The sequence below is a fragment of the Symphalangus syndactylus genome, chromosome 19 (genome assembly GCF_028878055.3).
Source record: "Symphalangus syndactylus isolate Jambi chromosome 19, NHGRI_mSymSyn1-v2.1_pri, whole genome shotgun sequence".
NCBI classification, from domain to species: Eukaryota; Metazoa; Chordata; class Mammalia; order Primates; family Hylobatidae; genus Symphalangus; species Symphalangus syndactylus.
Window position 1 is genome coordinate 61,202,492 of NC_072434.2, and position 25,858 is coordinate 61,228,349.

At 34.5% G+C, this 25,858-nt stretch overlaps 1 protein-coding gene and 1 long non-coding RNA gene across 3 annotated transcripts in view; one reads left to right on the forward strand and one right to left on the reverse strand.

The window, feature by feature from the left end:
• Window positions 1-22,305, forward strand: part of LOC129458148 (uncharacterized) — a 66,699-nt gene extending 44,394 nt beyond the window's left edge. The window contains exons 4-5 of one of the 2 annotated variants that reach the window (XR_008649549.2): window positions 13,396-13,527; window positions 22,185-22,305. This is a non-coding gene — a long non-coding RNA (uncharacterized lncRNA). Of the gene's footprint in view, window positions 1-13,395; window positions 13,528-16,984; window positions 17,105-22,184 lie in introns of those variants that run through there. The other variant, XR_008649548.2, reaches the window with a different exon arrangement.
• Window positions 1-25,858, reverse strand: part of USH2A (usherin) — an 801,829-nt gene that overhangs the window by 490,658 nt on the left and 285,313 nt on the right. The window lies entirely within an intron of this gene.

Consider the following 25,858-nt stretch of genomic DNA (forward strand, 5'->3'; position numbering starts at 1 on the left):
ATTAAAATTCAGTGGGTGCACAATGAAGTGAAGGTCATTACAGGGCATCAATAAATAAATGTTCATAGAAAGGAAGAAATTGCAGTCAAAGAGAAAGCACTTTCTTGAAACTACTACCACCATCAGACTGTCTCTTTCTTGTTGATTTTTATAACTACCTGTATCTGGCCAGGCATGGTGGCTCATGCCTGTAATCCCAGCAATTTGGGAGGTCGAGGCAGGTGGATCACTTTAGGTCAGGAGTTTGAGACCAGCCTAGCCAACATGGTGAAACCCGATCTCTACCAAAAATACAAAAATTAGTTGGGCATGTTGGCACACTTGTAATCCCAGCTACTCGGGAGGCTGAGGCAAGATAATTACTTGAACCCTGGAGGCGGAGGTTGGAGGTTGCAGTGAGCTGAGATCGTGCCACTGCACTCTAGCCTGGGTGACAGAGTGAGATGCCATCTCAAAAACAAACAAACAAACAAAAAAAACAAAAAAAAACTACCTGTATCTGCAGTCTGCCCAGTATTCCCTGTTTATAGCATAGAAGAAAGTATCAAACCAAAGTGTTGAGATGAGGGTGAAAGGTGTCAGAATCTGGTGCTATCGCTAAATTCTCCTTCTCCTTCAGATACATTAACCAAATCCATTGATCTCAATCCTAGGGATGTGACAAACAACACATTCTTCAAATCCTGCTAGGAAACACATGAAATAAATGAGTAGAGCTTACGGATCTAAAGCATGTTCTTTGACTCATATTCAACAGAAAATTCCAATATTATAATCAGAATGATATGACTCCGTTTAAAAAAAAACTATCAGAAACTTTAAAAAATGCTTTATTAAACTAGCAGAATAAATTGGTCAAAGATGTATAAAGAACTGCTGAAAAACAAGACAAATAAAATATGCCAATACACTACTCAAAATATACTTTTTTCAGGAAACTAGAGTATGGAAAATCTAGTACGCATAGGCTCCTGAAACTAAAAAGAAAATTTTCACATAAAATTAATTTATTCTGTTAGCTAGGTATTTTCTTATTCTTGCACACATAAAGACAGCAGAAACCCCTTGGTTTTATTATCAAATATCCCTTCAGCTTCACTCCTACTCAATCCAATTGCTCAGAGATGGATTTCCAGTGCCTAGTTAGTGCATTAGGGAATGTAAAAGTTCGTTTTCATATAGAAGTAACTCTGGCTATATAGTTTAATTTAAATTATGCAAAACAGTCCCTAAATTAGAAAAACTTTTTCTTTTTACTTGGCTGCCATTAGGTGGTGCTAGAAATGTCTCCATTCATAAACTATTTATGGCTACAAGCTCTATAAATACATGAATAACAAAATCTCCATTGATTATATTTGACAAAATAACAGTTCAAAACTAACCTGAAAATATGAGTGCCCTGGAATGAATCCCCAAACATTCCTTAGAATACCAAAGTCGTGTTATCTTATTATTTAAACATGTATTTTTTCTTCCTTTTGAAAATTAATTTTTTTCACTTGCTTACTACAAAAGAATTCAATAAATATTAGATTAGCATTCTAAAAATTACAATGGAACTATAGCTTAGGATTAAAAAGTAGGGAAATACCTGAGGAAAAAAACAAGAATAATGTGCTTTAATGTAAAAGAAGTGTTGAGAAATGATTTCATTCTGATCTGTATAAAACAAAGAAATGTGTTTATGAAAACTTTTAGGTTGTGGGGTGTGAAGGTTTGTCACATACATGAATTCGTGTCATGGGGGTTCGATGAACAGATGATTTCATTATACAAGAATTAAGCCCAATACCCAATAGTTATCTTTTCTGCTCCTCTCCCTTCTCCCTCCCTTCACCCTCGAATAGACCCCAGTGTCTGTTGTTCCTTTGTGTTCACGAGTTCTCATTATTTAATTCCCGCTTATAAGTGAGAACATGCAGTATTTAGATTTCTGTCCCTGCATCAGTTTGCTAACGATAATGGCCTCCAGCTCTACGTTCCTGCAAAAGACATGATCTTGTTCTTTTTCATGGCTGCATGGTATCTCATGCTGTATATGTACCACATTTTCTTTATCTAGTCTGTCATTGATGAGCATTTAGGTTGATTCTGTGTCTTTGCTATTGTAAATAGTGCTGCAATGAACACCCGCGAGTATGTGTCCTTGTGGTAGAATGATTTATATTCTTCTGGGTATATACCCAGTAATGGGATTGCTGGGTCAAATGGTACTTCTGCTTTTAGATCAAAGAATGTTTTCTTTCATCTTTTGAAATAATCTCCCATTCCTTCCTTGGAACTATTAAAATCTGTAGCTGTCTAAATGTGACCTTTATAAGGACTGATCATGTTTTACAACCTCCAAATGATAAAAAAACAAGAAAGTAATATCCACCAGATAGTTTATGAAATACATATACATGCTATAGTGCTCATTTCCTGAGCAGAATAGCCCATATGTTCCTACTCTTAAATAGAGATACTGAATTGCATGATCTCTAAAATCTGTAGTACGTGTGTGAATTTATAAATTAATGAAGTGAAATTGTCATCTCATCGCCTTTTCATTTCTGAGTTCACGGCAAGAAACTTCTCAAGTTGTGTAATTTCCTTTCCATACGTTATGAATAGTTTTCAAACACTGTCAGGCAAAACATTTCTAGCATTAGGAATAGTTTGGCCTGGCATTTCTGAAAGACACCAACTAATATTCAATAGATTTAAAATGAAATCTTATTCTAGTTTTAATTTGTATTTCCAAGATGAATAGTGACTTTGATCTTTCATCATAGTTATTCATTTGGATACTTTTTTGTCATTTGTGCATCCTTATTATTGATTTGTGAGCGTTTTTTCCACATTAAGGGTATTGTTTCTTTGTCTGTCACATGTTAAAGTCGTTTACTTTTTTTTGACAATTGGCTTTTAAATGTTATTTTTAAATGTAAAAAGGGGGTCTATTTTTGTTTTAAAATCTAAATTTTTTCATTAATGGTGTCTCCCTTTGCTTTTTATAATTGGGCTTCCTAGCCCAGAATTTGTAACTTACTTATATTTTTCCCATTCATTTTCTGTATTTTTATATTTAATTTTCTGGAAAAAGTAAAGTATTAAATAAAAAATTTGTAATTTATTTTGACATGTAAAGTGAGATAGGGTTATATTTCAGTTTTCTTTTTTACTTACAAATTTACTAGAAAAACTCCTTTTTTTAGTAAATTTTTAAAATTCTGCTTTTAGTTACCTATCAACTCATTCACTCTTTTGTACTAATATTAAAATAATTATCATAAGTTCTTCTTTTCTCTTTTCCTTAAATAGATCCTGCACATTTCTTGTTAAGCTATAGTGCTTATTATATATTTAACTGATATTAAGAAACAGATCATTTTCAGATTTGTTATTGCTGAATTATAGAAAAAATATTTATTTTTATGTATTTATTTATAGCTAACCATCTCATTGTACTTCTGTTACTTATAATAGGTTTTGATGGTTTTTTTAGGTATAAACTAATTTTCTGGAAAAAGTTGATAATTTCATCTATTCCTTTTCAACAGCCATAATTCTTTTTTCTGTCATTACACATGGGTTATATCATCCAGAACAACACTAAATAACAGTGGAGGTGATAAGCATTATTCATTGTCCCTAACTGGTAAAAATTGATACCATTTTTAAACCCTTAAGTAAAATGTTGACTCTTGGTTTGTCCACTTATTATTTTTGTCTTAGGTAACTATGCTTCTAGTTCATTTTTTACATAATTTTATTCCTCCTCTTAGCATACATTTCTTGAGTTGCTATTCTGTGAAAGATAAGTAAAGCTGACTACCATGCATTTTAAATTTTTAGGAAACTTTAGGCTAAAAGAGGAAGAAAGCAGTTAGGGGATATTATCCAGAAAGAAAACATTTTAGGTGAGTGGTAAACCATGAAAAAATGAAATTTCCAGTGGAAGGATTCACCAGCACAAACACCAATAGCAACCAACATGTTCAAATATGACATGCCACCAGATGCCATAAAAGAACAACTCAGGTCTTCCCCTGAAGAGCTTTTTAATCTTAGCTACAAATATAGAACTATAGGCTTATATGTATGTAAAATTTTAAGTTAAAATATAGATACAGATATATAGATATTAATAGATATCTATGGTTATTTAGATGTATATTTTCATAGATATATATTGACCTATATATAGCTATCTATTTATATCCGTATCCATATGTATATACAGAGAGAGCTCTATCTAGGCAGATATAGGTATCTATGTATCTTTCCATCCCTCTCCAAATTATCAACCCCAAATTGCCCTTACCAACCAAGATATTTATTTATTTTTGTTTTGTTTTGTTTTGTTTGAGACAGGGTCTTTCTCTGTTGTAAGGCTTGAGTGCAGTGGCGAGATCACAGCTTACTGCAACATTGACCTCCTGGACTCAAACAATCCTCAGCAATTCTCCAACCTCAGCCTCCTGAGTAGCTGGGACTACAAGCATGTGCCATCACACCCAGCTAATTTTTAAAAAATTTTTTATAGAAACAGGGTCTCACTACACTGCTCAGGCTAGTCTAGAACTCCTGGACTAAGCAATTCTCCCTCTTCAGCTTCCCAAAGTGCTGGGATTACAGGTGTGAGCCACTGTGCCAGGTACCAAGATATTCATGCAATTGTTAATACAAGATCAAGATTTCTCAAGAAAAATTATATAAAAGTACATTATAAAAGAGACTTTTAAAATCCGAGTATATAATTAAAAAGTAAATTATAAAAATATAGTTGAATTTATTATAAAAAATACTTTTCTTAATCAGAATGCTTCTATCAACATCCAAGTGTTGTACATTTTCATCCTCCCATTAGATATACTATATTTATTCAATTCCCATCACCTTAATAGCTATAATAGTTCATCTATTACAGAAATACACCTCACATTGAATTCATTTTGGAAAACAATTGTGTCTCGAATTGAAGTCATAATAGTCTAAAATATAAATTGAATGCCATTTAATGGCAATTGAATTATGAATTGTAGAAATCTACATAAAGGACTTGCTTGTTTTATAAAGCAAAAGAGAAAATTCAGCATGCATTTTTGTTTTTTGAAATAATTTCTATTTTACCTTGACATCTTGTAAAAGTTTTAGTATTTTAACAAGTGACTCTATCAAATAAAGCATTTAAGCTTAGGTTAAAGCAAAATGTTAGTACTAATTGTAGTTATAGAAATATTTTTAATAAAAATGAGTTTTTATCATTACTTTGTGTTTCTATAAAATTAAATAAATAACTTTTTACATATTTTTATAAAACACATTAGTTCTAGTTTCATGTTTTATACCTCAAATAAGATCCAGGTGCATGCATAGATACATGTATATAAATTATATTTCATATTTGTAATTGCACATTTACATATATAAACATACAGATACTTCATGAAATTAAATTTATATTATTTTGAAAAAAGAAATCTTAAAAATTGATCTTACAATATCTACTAAAATACACTGTATTTTATTTTGTGAAACAAGCATTATGGGGGGAAAAATAAAATTCCACTAACTTGAAGCATTAGTAAAATTGCTGAGTGACCTTGACCTTGGAATGATTTCAATGGTGTCCATGTCAAGCATAATGGTAGAAAGTGTTCAATGACCCAAAAGGACATTAAAGAACTTTACTTTGGGGCTTTTACCCCAAAGCCCTCTCTAGTAACAATCTCAGTGGATCCCAAGCAATTGGACCAATACAATACTTTATACCAGACTCCTTTGGAAAAAATTAGAGTCCCAGAAATGAAATGAAGGCAAAACCATTTTTCTTGTTGCACTTTTAAATAATAGACTGTTAACTCACAATGAACTCACAATCTCCACTCCTGATTCTGACCCTACATTTTGAACACAATATTAGGATCACTTCAGGGTTCTTGTACAGAAGAATCCTGCTTTAAAAAGTAAGGGAATAACAAAATGAAGGAGCTGGCTAACATCCTAACATTATGACAAAAGGAAAAAAAAAGCTAACACAGAAAACATCAGACAGGATTAGGAACTTCCTGCAGATCAACACTTGATCACATATCTAATTTTGAGTGTGCTAGAATAGTCACATCATACTCCCCCTCCTTTAAACAGAGAAAGGAAAGGAAGGAGGTGCTCCTGAGGGAAGCTGATTTAGCATAACTATGAAAACGACTAAACTCATGGCCATTACCTCTCTTACCCCAAGCTACTTTATTTTGCTTGTCAGGAGTAGGGCAAGAAGTCTGTTGGCTGCCTAGAATGACACCTTGTCTTTGGTAGCCATGGTTTAGTAAAGATCCAGTATTTTACTAAAACGGCATTGTGGAGGCTCTCCACAGACAAAGAACATGTTAATAAAATAAACTAGTGTCCTCCTTCCAGGCCAAGGAATACCTAAACTATCATTATGGTCAGACTGCAATATTTATCTCTAAATACATAGTTTGTAAATACTAAGATTCCAATAATACATGTCAAATGAATGAAAGAATAAAATCTCATAACTATTTTAGTAAACCATATAATTATATAATCACTCTTACTATCAGGAAGTAAATCTTTATATATAACTGAGCACATTCTTAATGCAACTTAATTTCATTTTCCTTAGTTCACACTGATGTGGGAATTAACAACTATTAACAGATCTGCATGTAACAATACACATATTTGAGCTTGGTTATTAATTCATTCCTCATACTTTAATCATCAGGACACTAAAATATTAGGCACATTCAATTCAGTAGAAGTAAAAACTGTTCAGAAATTACAGGAATGTTTGCCTTTGTGTAGGCACACCTATTTATAAACTTTTAGGTGTTTTAGCTAATACAACTATATCTTCCCTCAATGAAATCACTTACAATATGTGAACCACTTTAGAGAAAAAATAGCTTCTTGGTCCTCACTCTGACCTCATACACACGCAGAAACACAGACACACATACACACACAGACACACACACACATAGACATATATATATCTGTATACATATATGCACAGATATATATATATACAGATATATATATATGCATGTACACACATATATAGATATATATGCATGTATACACACACAAACACACACACATATATATATATATATATATATATGCATGTATTTTTCCTCCAAAGGAGTCATTTTGTTAAGATATTTCTCTGGTAAAAGTGAAAAAAAAGTATGGGAAGGGGAATTTGATGTTTGGCTTAATGATTAAAAAACAAATGCTAGAGCCAAGCTGTCAAAAACTAGTTTCAGCACTTAATTTATATGTAAATTTGGACAAATCGTTTAACTTTTCTACACCTAATATCCTCCTCTATAAGTGGGCAATGAGAGTTTCTTCTTTCACAAGTCTTTTGGGAGGATTAAATGAGTTAAATACATGAAAAGTACTTAGAACTATTTGGCCCTATATAAGTATTAGCTATTATTATTAAAATCTGTTCACTGTATTTGTTCTGAGAGACCCTCAATTTGGTATAAACAGCAAACAGCTATATATTTTAGCACTAGTTTTACCCATTACAAAACATAAAGCATCTAACTAGAGAAATCCTGAATACCTGCAAAGTCCAAGAAAAAAGGGAACCAGCAGCTTGAGCCATCTCAAGGACTTCTCTATGGGAACAGACGCCTTAGCATCCTCACCTACACAGTCCAGCTTCTCATAAGCACACAGTCCTCTATCACACAGAACCTTAGCTCTGTGTCAAAGTCCAGCAAATCCGTACTCTATTCAAGAAATGTATATTGAGTGTCTCCAACAGACAATGCTCGTCACTGGAGATACTAATATGGAAAAGACATGATTGCCACTCCAAGAGCTCAGAGTTTAAAAAGACAATACTCGCTTTTTGTTTTTTTTTTTTTTTTTTTTTTTTTTTTTTTTTTTTTTTTTTTTTTTTGAGACGGAGTCTTGCTCTGTCGCCCAGGCTAGAGTGCAGTGGCGCGATCTCGGCTCACTGCAAGCTCCGCCTCCCGGGTTCACGCCATTCTCCTGCCTCAGCCTCTCCGAGTAGCTGGGACTACAGGCGCCCGCCACCGCGCCCGGCTAATTTTTTGTATTTTTAGTAGAGACGGGGTTTCACCGTGGTCTCGATCTCCTGACCTCGTGATCCGCCCGCCTCGGCCTCCCAAAGTGCTGGGATTACAAGCGTGAGCCACCGCGCCCGGCCGCTTTTTGTTTTTTATCTTTAGTCAACATTCTTCTTGTTCACTTTCCCAAGATCTAGGCTCTAAACAATTCCTGATCTACAAACTCTGCTGGGGTAACCCCCTTGCTAACTATGATACCACCCTTTAATATTGAATGCCCAGTTCATCCTGTCAGCCACCCATTAAGGACCTCAACACGTCCCCTGGATTACATCCACAGAAAAAAGCAAGTTTCTCTCCATGTACAGTCTTAAACTCTTGGCTGTGCCCAGAGACTAAACAAAAATGTCTCATTTCTGAACTAGTGTTTAGAAACACTGTTATGGCAGCATTAGGACTGAATGCCACAAGTCTGCAGAGCTTCTGAGAAACAAAGGACTGCCTACATTCTAGAAAAGCTGGTTGTTTCATCACAATACAGAAATTAAAAATCACTAAGCTATTATGTGGCAAACACATTCTGTTCCATTTTATTTATTAGGATGATCTTATATGAACTATTCAAAAGGCTTATTTTTAAAAAAGGTGTTCTCCCCAACCCCATCACTAAATAGTTCAGTAATCACTAAGTAGCCATTTATTCAATTTGGTAATGGTCTGATTAAACAGCTCTCTAGTACACTAAAAACCATAGAGGTGAAATAAATGTTCTAGGTCCTTCCTTTTAAAAATAAGTCAAAATCTGATATATTTCAGTAGAACTGGGTTGTTTAGCTTTGTATCAGTTAGCTACTCTAATATTACAGTATATAATATATAACATTATACATACGGTATATATAACAATATAACATATAATACTAAATATAAAGACCAATTATTCAAAGCAATAGGAACTCTATGTTGTTTTAAAGTTCTACTACAATTTAATTTCATATATATTAATTTTGGTAAGAGATAATGTATTTTAATTAAATGAAATATCCCATATAAATAATTTTTTTATTTTTTTCCAGGAATTTTGACAAGATAATTAAACAAAACTGAGCATGTGTATCATTTCACTGCATTAACAGAGGCTCTTCTCCTTACAAACAGACTACCTTCTGAGAATGTTAGCAAATCTGTCCCACAAATACAGTTGTGATACAGACCATTAACAGTGCCATCTGTTGGTAGCAGGCAATGTTGATATGCTTTCTTTCTATGGTGCAGTGTCATTCCTATCTATAGACATCCCTAGGTTGAAAGGAGCTTCTCTTCTCCCAAATGGTTATTTCCATGTGCACATACATTGATGGATTTACTTTTCCTCCTCAACACCTAGCCAAGAGTCAGGTACTTCGTGGATATTCACTTGATTTTTTTTTATTGAAAAAGAATAAAATCATAAACATTTTTCTAATGTGGATTTAGAATAAAATAAGTACAAAAAAGCAGATACATATTTTTTTCAGTCATCCAGGATTGCTTAACCTTAAAATGCAAGTTTTGTTTGAGACATTATTAATGACTCTTGACATTTGACTATAAGATTGAAAAATAAGTCATTTAAAGTTTAGGGCAGCTATTAAAGCAGGTCATACTAAATAGCAAAGAAAAAAATGGCTGGGTGCTGTGGCTCACGCCTGTAATCCCAACACTTTGGGAGGCCAAGGTGGATGGATCATCTGAGGTCAGGAGATTGAGGCCAGCCTGGCCAACACGGTGAAACCCTGTCTCTACTATTTATTTATTTATTTATTTATTTATTTATTTATTTAGCGATGGAGTCTCGCTCTGTCACCCAGGCTGGAGTGCAACGGCGCGATCTCAGCTCACTGCAAGCTCCGCCTCCCGAGTTCACGCCATTCTCCTGCCTCAGCCTCCCGAGTAGCTGGGATTACAGGCGCCCGCCACAGCGCCCAGCTAATCTCTTGCATTGTCAGTAGAGACGGGGTTTCACCATCTTGGCGAGGCCGGTCTCGAACTCCTGACCTCATGATCCACCCGCCTCGGACTCCGAAAATGCTAGGACCACAGGCGTGAGCCACCGCACCCGGCCTCATCTCCACTAAAAATACAAAAATTAGCCAGGCATGGTGGTGGGCACCTGTAGTCCCAACTACTCAGGAAGCTGAGCAGGAGAATCGCTTGAACCCAGGAGGTGGAGATTGCAGTGAGCCGAGATGGCACCACTGCACTGCAGTCTGGGCAACATAGTGAGACTCTGTCTCAAAAAAAAAAAAGCCAAAAAAAGGTAAGAATGAGATGACTTCAATATGATTACATGAGACAGCAAGAACAAGCAAAACTTACACACTTTTACATCCCCAAACGTTATTGATTATTTCAGTATTTAACATGTCATATTTGATAGTTTTGTCAAAAGAAATGAGTTTTATGGTAGTATTTTATAAAGTATTTGAACATTTATTTAAGAGGTGAACACAGTGAGAAGAGGGCATAATATGTAACTTCTGAATAAGTAGGAACAAATCCTTTAATTATTTGGCCCAGTCAATAATATATATTAGTTTCAAGACAGAAATGTATAATGTATTGGTCAAAGATTAGTACAATTTAAAATTGTTTCCAATGTAAGACTAATAATATAAGGTTAAAACTGCTAAAAGGTTACCTATGTTAAACTAAAAGGTTGAATGAACTTTCCTTCAGTAATGATAAATTTATGAATAAATGAATAAATATAAAAGTAAAGAACATAACTTATATTCCAAATTTTAGACCTAAGGGAAAAATAAAATCACCTTGATTTAAATTTTGCTGGTCTTTTTTTCTTTTTTTAAACAGCTAATTTGATACCTGTTTTTATTTTATTTTTTTGCCACTCTATTATACTCACCACTGGTAAAACAAACAGGACATTTTAGCTTTAATCTTCTTACTACATAACCCAAATAACTTCAGTCATGTTTGCATTAATGCTGCATTAATCATGTTGTTGCGTATTAATGAGTTTTCAGGCTATGCTAATTACTGTCATAGATTCTGCAGCAGCCCATTAAATATACAAATTACAGAATTAAAGAGCCAGAGCTCTTCATGATTAATCTCTAAATGGAGAAAAACTAATGATGTCTGTACAAAGTTTCCCTCTACTTTTGGCTGAGTGAGCCCAATGAACAATCAATTAGACTATTCGAGAAATAAGAAACTCACGTATTATACAATTTTATGTAGGTGCTTCATTATAACAGTGGATATTGCTTTACATTTCACAAAAATTCTGCAACCTTTACCTGTCTACTATCCTAAATATGGGTAACAATGTTGTTCAATATTGAACATAAATTTGAAATAAGGCAAGTTTGTACTAAATCCATTCCAGTGAGGTTCCCAAGTACCAAAAGGGCTTCATGAAAAGCATTTTCATCTAAAAGAAATTGTCACAAAAAGGACCTCAAACACAAAAATCATAATGAAAAGGTAGGGCTGTCACAAGAATGACACCATAACGCTTTGTTAACCTACATAAAGTCTGCAATATATCATGGAGTAAAGCTGTCTAAAATAGCACATCAGATCTGTTATGAAAGGTAGATTTGGATCCAGACATTTTTACGTGGGTGGGTATGGAGTATGACTACCCAGCTGCAAGCATGGGGAAAAAAGTATCATTTTTAATCACATGGGCAGGACATAGCAGTAACCTAGTACTCAGAATGTTTCAGGGATCCAAGAGAGGAACACAGGCTAAAGAAAGAAGGAAGTGGGATAGAGCTGGAATAGAGAGACTTGAACTGACAGATAAGCATGACAATAGGTGAAACTTGGAAGGCCAGACAAGCCAGCATAATTTGGCACAAGGGATGTGCGTGTAATAGAAATCTAGAGTCCAAAGATGAGTGCAGGGGATCAACTTTAGTCGAGGGTCCAGCCTGGTAAGAGCCAGGCAGCAATACTGGTTTTAGGATACTGGGCAGCTTTCCAAGAACATAAAGAGAGTCAATCACCAGAACCAAGAGAGAAAATGGGAGTGGTGGATGTGGGTCTTGGGAAGGTGCTAGGAGGCTCTTTGAACAAAGCGTATACAAAATGGAGGCCAGATTCTTCTCCAAGATTGACTTTCTGAGAGCCTTAAAGCATAAGTCTGAATCTTCCAGATGAATTCATGACCCAAGGGACCAGGGTAAAATCAGCCTAAAGGTAGAGATTAAATGACTCCAGCCCTGGGAAGAAGAAGCTACAGAGTGAGAATCAGAGACTTCCCTGTCTATTGATATACAATTAAACTATAGAAAATTGCTTTTTATCAAGGTCAGATGTACTAGTGTAGTGTATAATAATAATCTTGAGTGTGAGAAAAGCCAGAAACTTCAATTTATTTGACAGTAAAATGACTGAACACTGAAAAGAGAAAGACAAAAGGAAAAGAACAAACTTATGGGGCTCTCACCATGTGACACACACTGAGCTGAATATGTCATTTTATTTGTTTCTCATGTTTCATTTATGCCAATTATACAGATGAGAAAACTGAGGCTCAGAAAGATTATCCAATACTAGAAAAGTTACACTAACCAGAAAAGAACTGACTTAAAAAACTCTTTCTTCTTCCTCTAGGTAAATAGCACAGTTGCACAGTTTTGTTAAGCACAGGGACTCAACAATGGCCTGTTGCAGAAAATACAGACGGATATTTTTAAAACGCAGGTAAAGAGTAAGTTGTTGTTTAAACATATTAAGTCTTGTGAAACAAAACAGTTGAAGCATTTGCTGATCAGGCAAACAATGCATTTGCTGGTCATGTTCATTAGCTAGTTGATTAATGTTATCTATGACATATGTTCAGGTAAACCTATAAGCCTCAGTTTCCTAAGCATTTCCAAGAGCTGTTGCAATTGTTATGCCTCTCCAATTTAAAATTCTATTAATAACCAATTATGTATTTACTGGAGTGTTTTCACTGTTTCTGTTTTCAAAGATGTATTGCTCATATGCTTTTCCCTTTTTTCCGCATTATTGGAAGCCTTTGAAAACAGGAACAGTTACTATGTTTCCCACATTATTTGTTTTTAGACCAGTTGCTATAGTTCTATGTACACAATGGAAATTCAATGTTCCTGACTTACACAGCCCAATGCAAAATTATCAGAAAGAACAAGATTCAAATCCAGAAACGTGTATTATATATATAACACATAGAAAAATAAGAGCTGGAGCTTGGGTAGCCCCCCTAAATATAAGTTAAACACCTAAGAAAGATTTTTTTTTCCTGCTGTTAGGACATGACGTACCGAATAGAACCTGGTCATACATTTTTTTCTTACAGAGAAGCCGTACAGTGACCCCATAGCCCTACACTCATCTCCTCTGTTAATGACTCCACAGCTATAAACGAGGCTTGACTTTGTTCTATAAAGAAGACCCTCTCAACAGACTAGATTTCCTTATCCACAGAAAGGTAAGACATCAATCAGAGGAGTTCTGCGTATTGATGCTCTGGGTGGTAATTTAAATAGAAACTTTTTGTTGCTTTAGCAGCAATTGTATAAACACAATGTTGCCCAGGCAGAAAGTAATTAAATTGATAGAGGAAAGAAACATGACTTGAACTGGATAAAATACAAATACATCAAAATTAAAGTCAGTGTAATGAGCTGAAACACTGAGAATTTAGACAACAATATATTAGCCGAAGCACAGAAACCCCTCTCAGGCAGTATCAAAGTCGACAGAAAACACAGTTAAGTTGGAAATCCTGCAGCAAGCAAGGAAGTGTATTGATTAGGTACTGCATATACTGAACAAGAGAGTAACTTTAAAGAAAAAAAAAAAGCTAATGAATGGGCCAGAGAAATACAATAGGCCAAAGCAGAGATATAACAAAAAGAAGAAGGTGGAGGGAAACCCCTCCAGACAGAAATACAACAAGACAAAGCAAAAGCTCAGCAAAAACACAGAGCAATTCAAGTCAGAAACTCAGCAAGAAATGCAAGTCATGGCAGAAATATAAGATCAAGATAAGAACATATTCAACCTTACACCGAGTTTTAAATCAGAACAACAAACTCAGCAATAAATCTGCCAAATGCTAATGATTCAAACAAGGAGGCAATAATTGAAAGTAAGAAATATACCACATCTCATCCAGTAATGTTCACAATGCCATTTTCCCTAATTATTGTTGACATGGTGACCTTCTCCTGAAGGGACACACCAAAAACTCAGTTTAATTAAGGGTTACCAGTGTAAAAAAGGGTTTTTCATGTCTCTATTGTAAGACTGTGAACAGTAACACCTCATTTATCTGGTGTTATTTACGTAATAAGACATTCTGCATGCATAGATTTCTAGTTAACAGAGTTTTATTCTTCACTATTTTAACAATTATAATAAAAATGACATCAAATATATTACACATTTCCTTGTTTTCTAGAATACGATGAATGTGCTTTAATCCATCAGTGATTCCATATGCTTATATAGGACTAACAAGTTTTATATGGTCTTGAATGAGAATTACAGTTTTAGATCTTGAACCTTAATATCAAAAGGGCTCTACAAATGTAAGAATTAGCATATCTATATTTTTCTGAAGTTACTGTTTCTCCTTCTGTTATCATTGAATCAGCTTTTATTTAAACAAGCAAAAAAAAAATCCTCATAAAATCTGTTATCCAGGAAGACCATTAAACGTTACCTAAAACTCAAACAATATGGGACCCCTTCTTCTATCAGTGAATCGCTATTAGCTGTCTTTTCCCTGCCTCTCATGCTATAAAGCTCCAATCTGCCATGTTCTCGACATAAACTATTAGTATTTTCTCTAAAGTAAGATGAAATCAGATGCATGCATAAAGAAAATTAGGGAAACTCTAAAGAGCAAAATGGATGAGGACCACTACACTGGATAGTGTGGAAGAGTTAGTAGGCGAGCTTTAAACATCAATTTTGATCGTGCAATGGCCTTTTCACTCAATAACAAATTTTCCATCATATTTCAAATAGTTTGAGTTGCCATAAATGTTACCTCTGGGTAAACATCTTTTTATCAGTATTTTTTTAGTGGTTCCACCTCTTCAATGCTGCAGCAATAAGAAACCAAATTTCAGGACATATAGATGGGGTGGAAAAAATAACTAGGCTAGAAGTTCTCACGACCAACAGACTCAACCCCTGATGTAAATAAATCACTACACATTTATTGGCCTCCATTTCTTCATCTGGGAAATAAGGGGAAGGACTAGTTGATATCTTCCTTAATTCCTTAATTCAATTAGCTGTCTGGCATCATGTAGACATCATCTAAGAACGCCGTAAGTCTTTTATCATTATAAGACAGCTGCCAATTTAAGTGATTCAAAGAGCATATGATGTGTTGGGTTAATTTTTGTAACTTTGGAAATTTACATTTCAAAAATGTGTTTTAATGCCTTTTCCCCTTGTCAAAGTAGAAATGCAGTGCAAGAATTAAAAATAGACATCTAAGTCTTAGAAGGGTTCCTTTGATAGTCCTGCTGACTGCTTGGAGTCTCACATGGAAGAGAGTGCCTAAATGCACATGAAACAATTGTAGAAGCTCCTCTTCCTGGCAATTAACAGCCGTTGCTTATTTTATTTTTTTATTTTTTTGAGATGAGGTCTTGCTCTGTCACCCAGGTTGGAGTGAAATGGCGGGATCTCAGCTCAGTGCAACCTCCGCCTCCCAAGTTCAAGCAATTTTCCTGCGTCAGCCTCCCAGGTAACTGGGATTATAGGCGCATGGCACTATGCCTGGCTAATTTTTTTGTATTTTTAGTAGAGACGGCATTTCACCATGCTGGCCAGGCTGGTCTTGAACTCCTGACCTTGTGATCTGCCCTGCCTTGGCCTCCCAAAGTGCTGGGATTACAGGCATGAGCCACTGTGCTGGGCCGAGTGGTTGCTTTGTGTCAGACATTACTTTAAGTACATCTATTCAATCACTATTCTTTACAATAACTATTTTATCCCATTTGTATGTAAAAAGCACCCAAGGCCAGGAGATATTATATCTAACTGAAACAGAATAAGGCCACAAAAACCAAGGCTCCTAATTTTTGCAATAATAGTAATAATAATAATAATAAAAGCCACGTAACATTAATAATGTATTTGATCCATGATTGTCTTACTAAATTTGGTTAAATAGATTTAAAGTTGAAGCCTTCATTCCAGGCAGTATTTCACAGGACCAATCTATGGGGATATTTAATGTTTAAGAAAATATTGTTTCTATTGTACTGTTTCAAAGAAATATGGAAAATGCTATTCATGATAATGTAGTTGGCTGGAATAAGTTCTACTTCTATAATGTATGTTTGATAAAGATGATTCCATAGAAATTTATCACTCTTACTAGGCCAATGTTTACAAATAGCACTGCAAAGAAGTAAGTGCAAAGCTTTCGGATACAACTGTCTTAGCTATGGATAGAGGTCTTCAGGGAGAGTTTATATTAAATGATATTTCAAATGCTGGAGTCTCTTAACAGTCCAAGTTGCTACTTTCTGAGAAGCTTTGGAAGTCACAGCATTGCACTAATAGTATATGCCAAAGCAATATACAAATAGGAGTAAAATGAGGAAAATATGTAAGCTATGCTCAAGTTCTTTTTAACGGCATTAAAATTGACAATGGCCAAACTCTTTCATAAATGTAATCATTGATGACTGAGATGCAGAGGAATACTGTTTCCTTTCATGGAAGTCAGTAGAGAGTAGACAGCAATATCCTTGGCACCCCTTTAGTATATATTTTCTGAAAGTGAGCTTGAAAGTAAAGGTCACACAATATTGAATCATATATATGTATCCATCGAGATGTGTATTATTGGATCCACTTCCTCTGTCATGGCCAGCTTTGGCAATGCTTTCTCTTCTTTATTTGATTTGTTTCAGGAGAAAACTCTCAGGGCAATGTTACCACCTCTATTGCTGGCGTTTATACAGCAACCTTGCTAATATCCATCTGTGCTGCATGCCATTTACAAAATAATAAAGTGTAATTCTGGAAAATTACCCAAATGATAAATCATTTCACAATGCAAAAGTAAAAGAATTCACACAAAGAATTTGTGAGCCTAAAAATCAATGAGTGAAGAGTAAGTTTCAAAGGATTCAAATTAAATGCTGTTGTAGCAAAACTGTCAATTATCCTGCATTCTTTTATTAATTTTGCTTTTATTTGTAGAATGGCTTCTGTTCCTTTCCTTGGAACCATTATAGAGCATCAGTATGGCAGAAGAATCATTGGAAAATAACTGCCAACCAGATTTGCTATCTGTATTCTAAGTAAAAGATGCTGATTAGAAGTCAGTGTATTTTTTAAACTGTAGTTGTCAACTCAGAAGATGCAGCTCAGGATGAGTAACATCAGGGATTCTGGAAACTTTTTGAGAATTTCACTGCAAACTAGAAATGAGATGGGATGTTTAATTTGCTAACTTTGGAGCCAAGAATTTGAAGAGCATACTGTATAGAATCTGATGTGCTGACTTTTATGAGGAGAATGTAGATTTTATTAGGGTAGAAACTGGTGCCTTGCAATTTAAAAAATTACAATTGTATTCTTCACTTTCCTTTTCAGATAATATTATATAGTTAAAAGTTGATTGAAAATTTATGTATGCCCAACATTATATTAGATTCTTTTTCATCTAATTTATTTGCTACTGAAAACAATGTGTAATTTAGATGCACGTTCCTTATTTTAAAGAGTAACACAATGAGGCTTAGAGTGTTTGATTCTGAAGGTATAAAGTATGGATTTGAATTTACATCTTTTGACCCAAGTTCAGTGCTTTTGTTTTTGCTGTAAGACAACTGGTTACCAAAAAAAGTACTATTTTGAGATTAAGCTTTCACATTATAATGACTTTCATGTCATTACCCTGAGCAAACATAGACAAGATCCCATTTAAAACCAAATTAAATGGAAAATCTCTTCCAATCTATCCTCAAAGACTTCCAAACTATATTCTTTTTCTCCGCAGGTTAACTTTTCTTAAATTGTAAAATTTTTAATTTTCATGGTTACTTAATAGTTGTAGATATTTATGGGCCACACGTGAAATTTTGATAAATGCATACAATATATAATGATCAAATCAGGATAATTGGGATATGCATCACCCCAAGCAAGCATCATTTCTTTGTGTTAGGAACACTCCAATTCCACTCTTCTAGTTATTTGCAAATATACAATAAATTATTGTTAATTATAGTCACCCTATTTTGTTACCAAACACTAGATCCTATTCCTTCTATCTAATTGTACTTCCGTTCCCATTACCCATTACCAAACACTTCTTTATCCGCCTCCTCATTTCCTTCCCCAGGCTCTGATAACTATCATTATACTCTGTCTCCATGAGATCAACTTTTAGTTCTCACATATGAGGGAGAACATGCAATATGTGTCTTTCTGCACCTAGCTTATTTCACTTAACATAATGTCCTTCAGTTCTATACAGCTGCTGTAAATGACTGGATTTTATTCTTTTTTAATGGCTGAATATTTCATCATGAATATGTACTACATTTTCTTTATTCATGCATCCATTGATGGACACTTAGGTTGACTCCATATCTTGGCTATTATGACTAGTGTTGCAATAAACATGAGAGTATAAATATCTCTTTGATATACTGACGTTTTTTCTTTTGGCTAAATACCCAGCAGCGGGATTGCTGGGTCATATGGCCATTCTATTTTTGCTTTTTTAAGGAACTTCTGCACTGTTCTTCGTAGCGGCTATACTAATTTGCATTCCCACCAACAGTGTAGAAGAGTTTCCCTCAAATCAGTAGCATTTCTATATGCTAACAGCAAACAATCTGAAAAAGAAATAATTAAAGTAATCCCATTTGTAATCACGACAAATAAAATAAAATACCTGGAATAAACTAAAGAAGTGAAAAATCTCTAAAATAAAAATGATACAACATTGATGAAAGAAACTGAAAAAGATATGAAAAATAAAACCATTTTCTATGTTCATGTATTAGAAGAATCAGTATCTGCTAAAATGTCCATACTACCCAAAGTAATCTATAGATTCAATGCAATCCCTATCGAAATACTAATGAAGTTCTTTACAAAAATAGAAAAAAAAATCCTAAAATGTATATGCAACCACAAAAGACCCAGAACAGTCCAAGGCATCCTGAGCAAAAATAACAAAGCTGGAAGCATCATATTACCTGACTTCAAATTATACTACAGAGCTATAGTAACCAAAACAACATGGTACTGGCATAAAAACAGACACAGAGACCAAAGGAACAGAATAGAGAACCCAGAAATAAATCTGCACATTTACAGCCAATGAAGTTTTGACAAAAGTGTGAACAACATGCCTTAGGGAAAATACAGTCTCATTAATAAATGATGCTGGGAAAACTGGATATACATATGCATAAGAATAAAACTAGAATCCTATCTCTTGCCATACACAAAAATCAAACTGAAATAGGTTAAAGACTCAAATGTAAGACCAGAAAGTATGAAACTACTAGAAGAAAACACTGGAGAAACACTCCAGGACATTGGTTTGGGCAAAAATTTCTTTTTTGTTTTATTTCCATAGGTTACTGGGCACAGGTGGTGTTTGGTTACGTGAGTAAGTTCTTTAGTGGTGATTTGTGAAATTTTGGTGCACCCATCACCCGAGCAGTATACACTGTACCCTATTTGTAGTCTTTTATCCCTCACCGCCTTCCCACCCTTTCCCCCTGAGTCACCAAAGTCCATTGTGTCATTCTTATGCATTTGCATTATCAAAACTTAGCTCCCACTTTTGAGTGAGCATATATGATGTTTGGTTTTCCATTCCTGAGTTGCTTCACTTAGGATAATAATCTCCAATCTCATCCAGGTCACTGTGAATGCTATTAACTAATTCCTTTGTATGGTTGAGTAGTATTCCATCAATCATATACATATATATATTATATATTTATATGAGATGTGTATGTATATACACATTATATATTGTGTATATATATATATATCTATACTATACATATACACACATATATATACGCTATATATATATATATATATATACACACACACACATATATATATATACAGAACGGTTTCTTTTTCCACTCATTGATTGAAGGGCATTTGGGTTGGTTCCATATTTTTGCAATTGTGAATTGTGCTGCTATAAACATGCGTGTGCAAGTATCTTTTTCATATAATAACTTCTTTTCCTCTGCGTAGATGCCCAGGAGTGGGATTCCTGGATCTAACGGTAGTTTTAGTTCTGTAAGGAATCTCCACACTGTTTTCCATAGTGATTGTACTAGTTTACATTCCCACCAGCAGTGAAGAAATGCTCCCTGTTCACCTCATCGACTTCAACATCTATTTTTTTTTATTTTTTTGATTATGGCCATTCTTGCAGGAGTAAGGTGGTACCGCATCGTGGTTTTGATTTGCATTTCTTTACCATTAGCGATGTTGAGCATTTTCTTAATATGTCTCTTGGCCACTGTATATCCTCTTTTGAGATTTGTCTATTTATGTCCTTAGCCCACTTTTTGATGGGATTGTGCATTTTTTTCTTGCTAATTTGTTTGAGTTTGTTGTAGGTTCTGGATATTAGTCCTTTGTCAGACGTATAGATTGTGAAGATTTTCTCCCACTCTGTGGGTTGTCTGTTTGCTCTGCTGGCTGTTCCTTTTGCTGTGCAAAAGCTCTTTAGTTTGATTAAGTTCCACCTATTTATCTTTGTTTTTACTGCATTCGCTTCTGAGCTCTTTGTCATGAAATCCTTGCCTAAGCCAATGTCTAGAAGGGTTTTTCCAATGTTATCTTCTAGAATTTTTAGTTCATATCTTTGATTTAAGTCCTTGATCCATCTTGAGTTGATATTTGTATAAGGTGAGAGATGAGAATCCAGTTTCATTCTCCTACAGTTAAAATGGTTTTTACCAAACTATATTCTTTCCGAAGTCATTTCCTACTATTTTCCCACAAAATGATCAACATGATCAGTAAAGGGCCAGTATGTTATATTAGCAAACCCATCTATTTGCTATTTCTAAAATTTACCCTTTGACTTTTCATCTTGATGTATTCATTCATGATTGTCCCTCTCCCTAGAGTACTATGTTCAATCCATTTGTAGATTGAAAAATTTACTCATTCTTCACATATTACCTTATTGCTACTCCTTTTCTAAAACCCCTTATAATGATTCTAGTTGGATATAATTTATTATTAATGATAGTAAATACTTATGTTTGTTATTTCATGTGAGGTACTCTTCTAGATGCTTTATACATATTAATTTTCTTTAATCCTCCCAATAATAGTTCTAGCAGAAAGGCATGGTAATTATCATCACCACTACCATTTACACAAGAGGACACAGACCTAGTAAGGTGGTAGAAATGGGTTCTGAACCCAGGGAATTTAACCTAGAAATTTGTGCCCACATACTCTCGAGTCCAAGTCTGCAACCACTCTGCATACAATTTCTCATTCCTTTTACTATGATATAATATTTATCTTATTCTGCTTTTATGTATTACTTTCATCTGTTCTAAACTTGAGAGAAGAAGCATTACCTTACTTGTCTTTCTAACCTCTTGACCTGGGAAGACTGCTCTTTCAAAGAAAAATAAAATAAATTTTACTTTTCACGCTTTCTTATACTTAGAATCTTTTGCTTGCCTACATTTATCCATCTAGTTGTTATTTTTTCATATTGAACACTCATTGGAGGCCAGAAATATGTGATGCATTTTTAAATCTATCTTAAAAATATGTATAGTCTTTATACTGTTATCTGTTGAATTATTGTTATCTGATGAATTTTCCATGGGTCCTTGTTGTTTGGGGAGATGAGAATCATGAACTCTTGCAGAGCCAGCCCTAGGCCAGCCCTGACTGAGAAAACACTCATTTCTAACCTTGCTTTTTCAACTAGTGACCCCCACTCTTCTAACTCTCTCAGTTCCCACACTTAGCCATCAAGATAATCAGATTGTATTGTTAGAGCTAAGAGGGATGATAGTTACTATCTAGTAAATTTCCTCTGTTTTGGCTGAAGAAACTGAGGCAAACATAACTTTCTATTTACAGCTGGTGTCAGTGGCCTTGCTGCAACCCTGCACCATATGAAGTTGCCCTCTGCTAGCCCAGGAACTCTCATGGTGGTATTCCACTTGAAAATCCTCTCTGGGGACACATGGCACTTCAGATCATCTTTCCCTCTCCCTATAATGAAAGCCTGCTCTCAGCTGCTTATAATCCAGAAAGAGCAGAATGGCTAATCCATGTTAAAATGTTAAAGACTGATAAAAGCTTAATGTGTTTTCTCTCCCAGTGGGATAAGAATTCATTTTTAATAGGAAAAACATATCTTCATCCTCAAATTCCCAAAATGTTGATGCGTGTAGCCCTGCTGAGTGCAATGTTAAAATAAGTGCAATGGTGGGGTTGGGAAGGGAGAACAAGAGTTCCAAGGTCAAAGAAGTTTAGAAAATACTTATTTTGTTAAATTCATAATGAATATTTATTTGCATACTGAATATTCTGGAAATCATGCAACAATATTAACAAAAATGACAATGAAAGCAACAAAAATCTGGCTAACTTGATTTAACACAATATTTTCTAAATATATTTGAACACTTTAAATATATTTTGTTTTTAGGCCTCTGTTCCAGGGAACACCAGTTTGGGCAGGACCAATAGGCTAGTTCATGTCAAGAGGATCAGCTCCAGTGTCTTCTCAAATCATACCCAACTGAGAAGTCTCAAATACTGCCTACCTGCAGGGATAGCTGAACTTGGTGTGCTTACATAAAAAAGACATAAATCCTATGTGCATCCTAATATGTTAAGGCTTAACAATGTAAGAAGCCATGAATAACAGAAAAATAAAATGAATGATTAGAATTTTTGCTTGTTAGAATTATGCATTTATAGTCCAAAATTGATTTGCTTGGATATTGAACAATGAATTTCTGTCAAAGCTTCCATTAATGGTTAGCTTTAGTATATTCATTAAAAGTATATACATACATGAAGTCTACCATTCTAAGTATTTTATGTGATTACCTTAACATATTGTAATAAGTGTGAAGACAAATGTGTATCTTTGATTAGTATCAAATAACTCTCTTGCATATTAATACCCTCATAAAGTCACATAGAATGTTGAACAATAACTCAAGTTAGTGGATTGTGGTTATTACTGTAAATGTACCCAAACCAGCAGGAGTTGACAATGAAACTATTGTCTCCATGCTAATAATGTCTGATCTCAAGAGAGTCATCAGAGATGGGGTTCACGGTAGAACTCAAAACAGAGAAGCTGCACTAAGCATTAAGTGTTCCAAAGCTCAGGAAACCAGAGGATGTGTACGTAGCTCCCTCATTGTGATTGCTGACTGCTGATCACTTCCCTCAGCTGAGGAATTAGAAGCTGAGGGAAGAGAAAGCATTTAGCTCCGACATGGAAATATAAGGCCATATTTATTCCCTATTTAATGCTCCAGAAACCTATTATGTCATTAACTTAAAAGGGAATTAAATTAGCACCTAGGTCTATTTTTTCACATCTTAGAGAAAATAAAAATAAAAGGCTGTTGCTTTCCAGGCTTTGTGTTGATTTTCCTTCTATTGCTTAAAATATGAATGATTACCATGTATATGTCTGACTAATTCTGAATGATGATAATCAGAAAATCTCTTTTCCTTTTTTAGTAAACTCACTGATAGCTTAATTTCTTTTTTCTTATCCCTTTCACAGAATTGTGGATTTATGGAACACTGAATATTATGATTGATTACAATATTTGTATTATAATGAATCGGATGATCGGATCTATCATGTTGCTTCTAGGATATCTGCTCTGCATTGTGTTGTTCTGTTTGCCAGTGAACACTAATACAGAGTCTTTTTGACTCTTAGACACACTGGGAAAAATAATTAAAACAAAAGCTGTTTTCTGTGCTTTGTAAAAACAACTCTTCTAATTCTCAAATTGCAATACCTAAAATATAAATAAATTCAGAGATTAATTTCCAAACCAGAGGAAAGCATATAGAACATAAAAGTTTTGAAAATTCTTCTCATATTTTTTAATTATTTATTTTTAAAATGAAGGGAAATTACATGTACAATTTGACTCAAGAGGGAATTCACACACGAAACCCATTGAGAATATATCCCAATACACATGGTGAAGACAAATGCAGAGACTAGGAAGACAGATTTAGGAAACAATATTAATTAATTAATATGGAGAGAAGAGCAATGTCCCAGGTAGCAGAACAGAATAAGGGATGTCATCTTAAAGAAATAAAACAGAAAACAGGGAGTCAACAGTGTTAGTTTGATAAAACAACTTCACAGAAACCAGTGTTTAAAGATAATATAGGGTTTGCATCTGGGTTCATATGAAACCAATTTTGTCAAATCAACTTAAAGTCCATCCCTGAAGGAGAGAAAAATACTAGATAGAAATTGTCCACCCAGTGGACAAACTTTTCATATTACACAAATTCTGTCATGATTGAATGCAATTCAGTGTCAGCATTTAGGGCAGAAAAAAGTCATTTTGCCCATAAGACAGATTCCATTGTTTTCAAAGAAATAGCCAAATATGTTCACAAACCATTGCTTGATTGTATTAAAGTTAAATAGACACTGTGTCTGTAAGAATTCTGAAATAAGGGTGTCAAGAATGGATGGCAAGTAAAGAGCTACGGCAAAGTGAGCTTTAGGTTGAGGATCACAGCCCAGTAGTACATAAGCATATGACTCTAAGTGATTTATTTTTAACTGTAAATCTCTGGCCAGCAAGAGTTGGATTCTCAAACTGCCAGATCATAATCTAGCCATCAGGATAGTTGTAGTTGATTCAAAGAAAGAGATGAAGTACTGAGAAGATGGGAGTAGCAGTTGTACACCACTGCTACAGTTATGTAACAAAGGCAGTCTACCATCAATATCTGTCTTGGAGCGTGAAACACTCTCTCTCTCACGCACACACACACACACACAAACACATAATCTTAAGTGTATGTAAATTCCTCCTTTAAAATGTGTTATCTGTATGACTCAGCAAGGTGCTTATCTTCTCAGAACATATCTCACATATTTGAAGAGAGGATTAAATGATAAAGAACAAGTGAACAGCTTAGCACGCTGTCCAGATACAGGCTATTATATAATATTTTGCATATTTCAGTGGTCAAGAAGTTGTAGTCTGTGTTCAGCGTCGAGCTGCTGCATTAACTTACCCTATTTCTCTATCTATATATTCAATTTCACTCTTACAGTGATTTCCAATCTCAATTACAATAAACTCAGTTGACTAAACAATCACATATTATCACGATCAACAAAAATGTCATAGATGTTACAGCTAAAGGGTGATATTTATAACCATTTACTATAACTGCTATACTGTACAATTAGGAAAATACACCAAATGGGAAAATGAGTACTGTCAATGAACGACTGTTTTCTGCTGGGCTTACATACATATGAAAACAATCACACATGATTGGTACGTATTCAATGATGTATTTGTTGCTCTTTTATGAAGATTAAATCCTATGTGCATCTTAATATGTTAAGGCTTAACAATGTAAGAAGCCATGAATAACAGAAAAATAAAATGAATGATTAGAATTTTGGCTTGTTAGAATTCTGCATTTATAGTCCAAAATTGATTTGCTTGGATATTGAACAATGAATTTCTGTCAAAGCTTCCATTAACGGTTAGCTTTAGTATATTCAT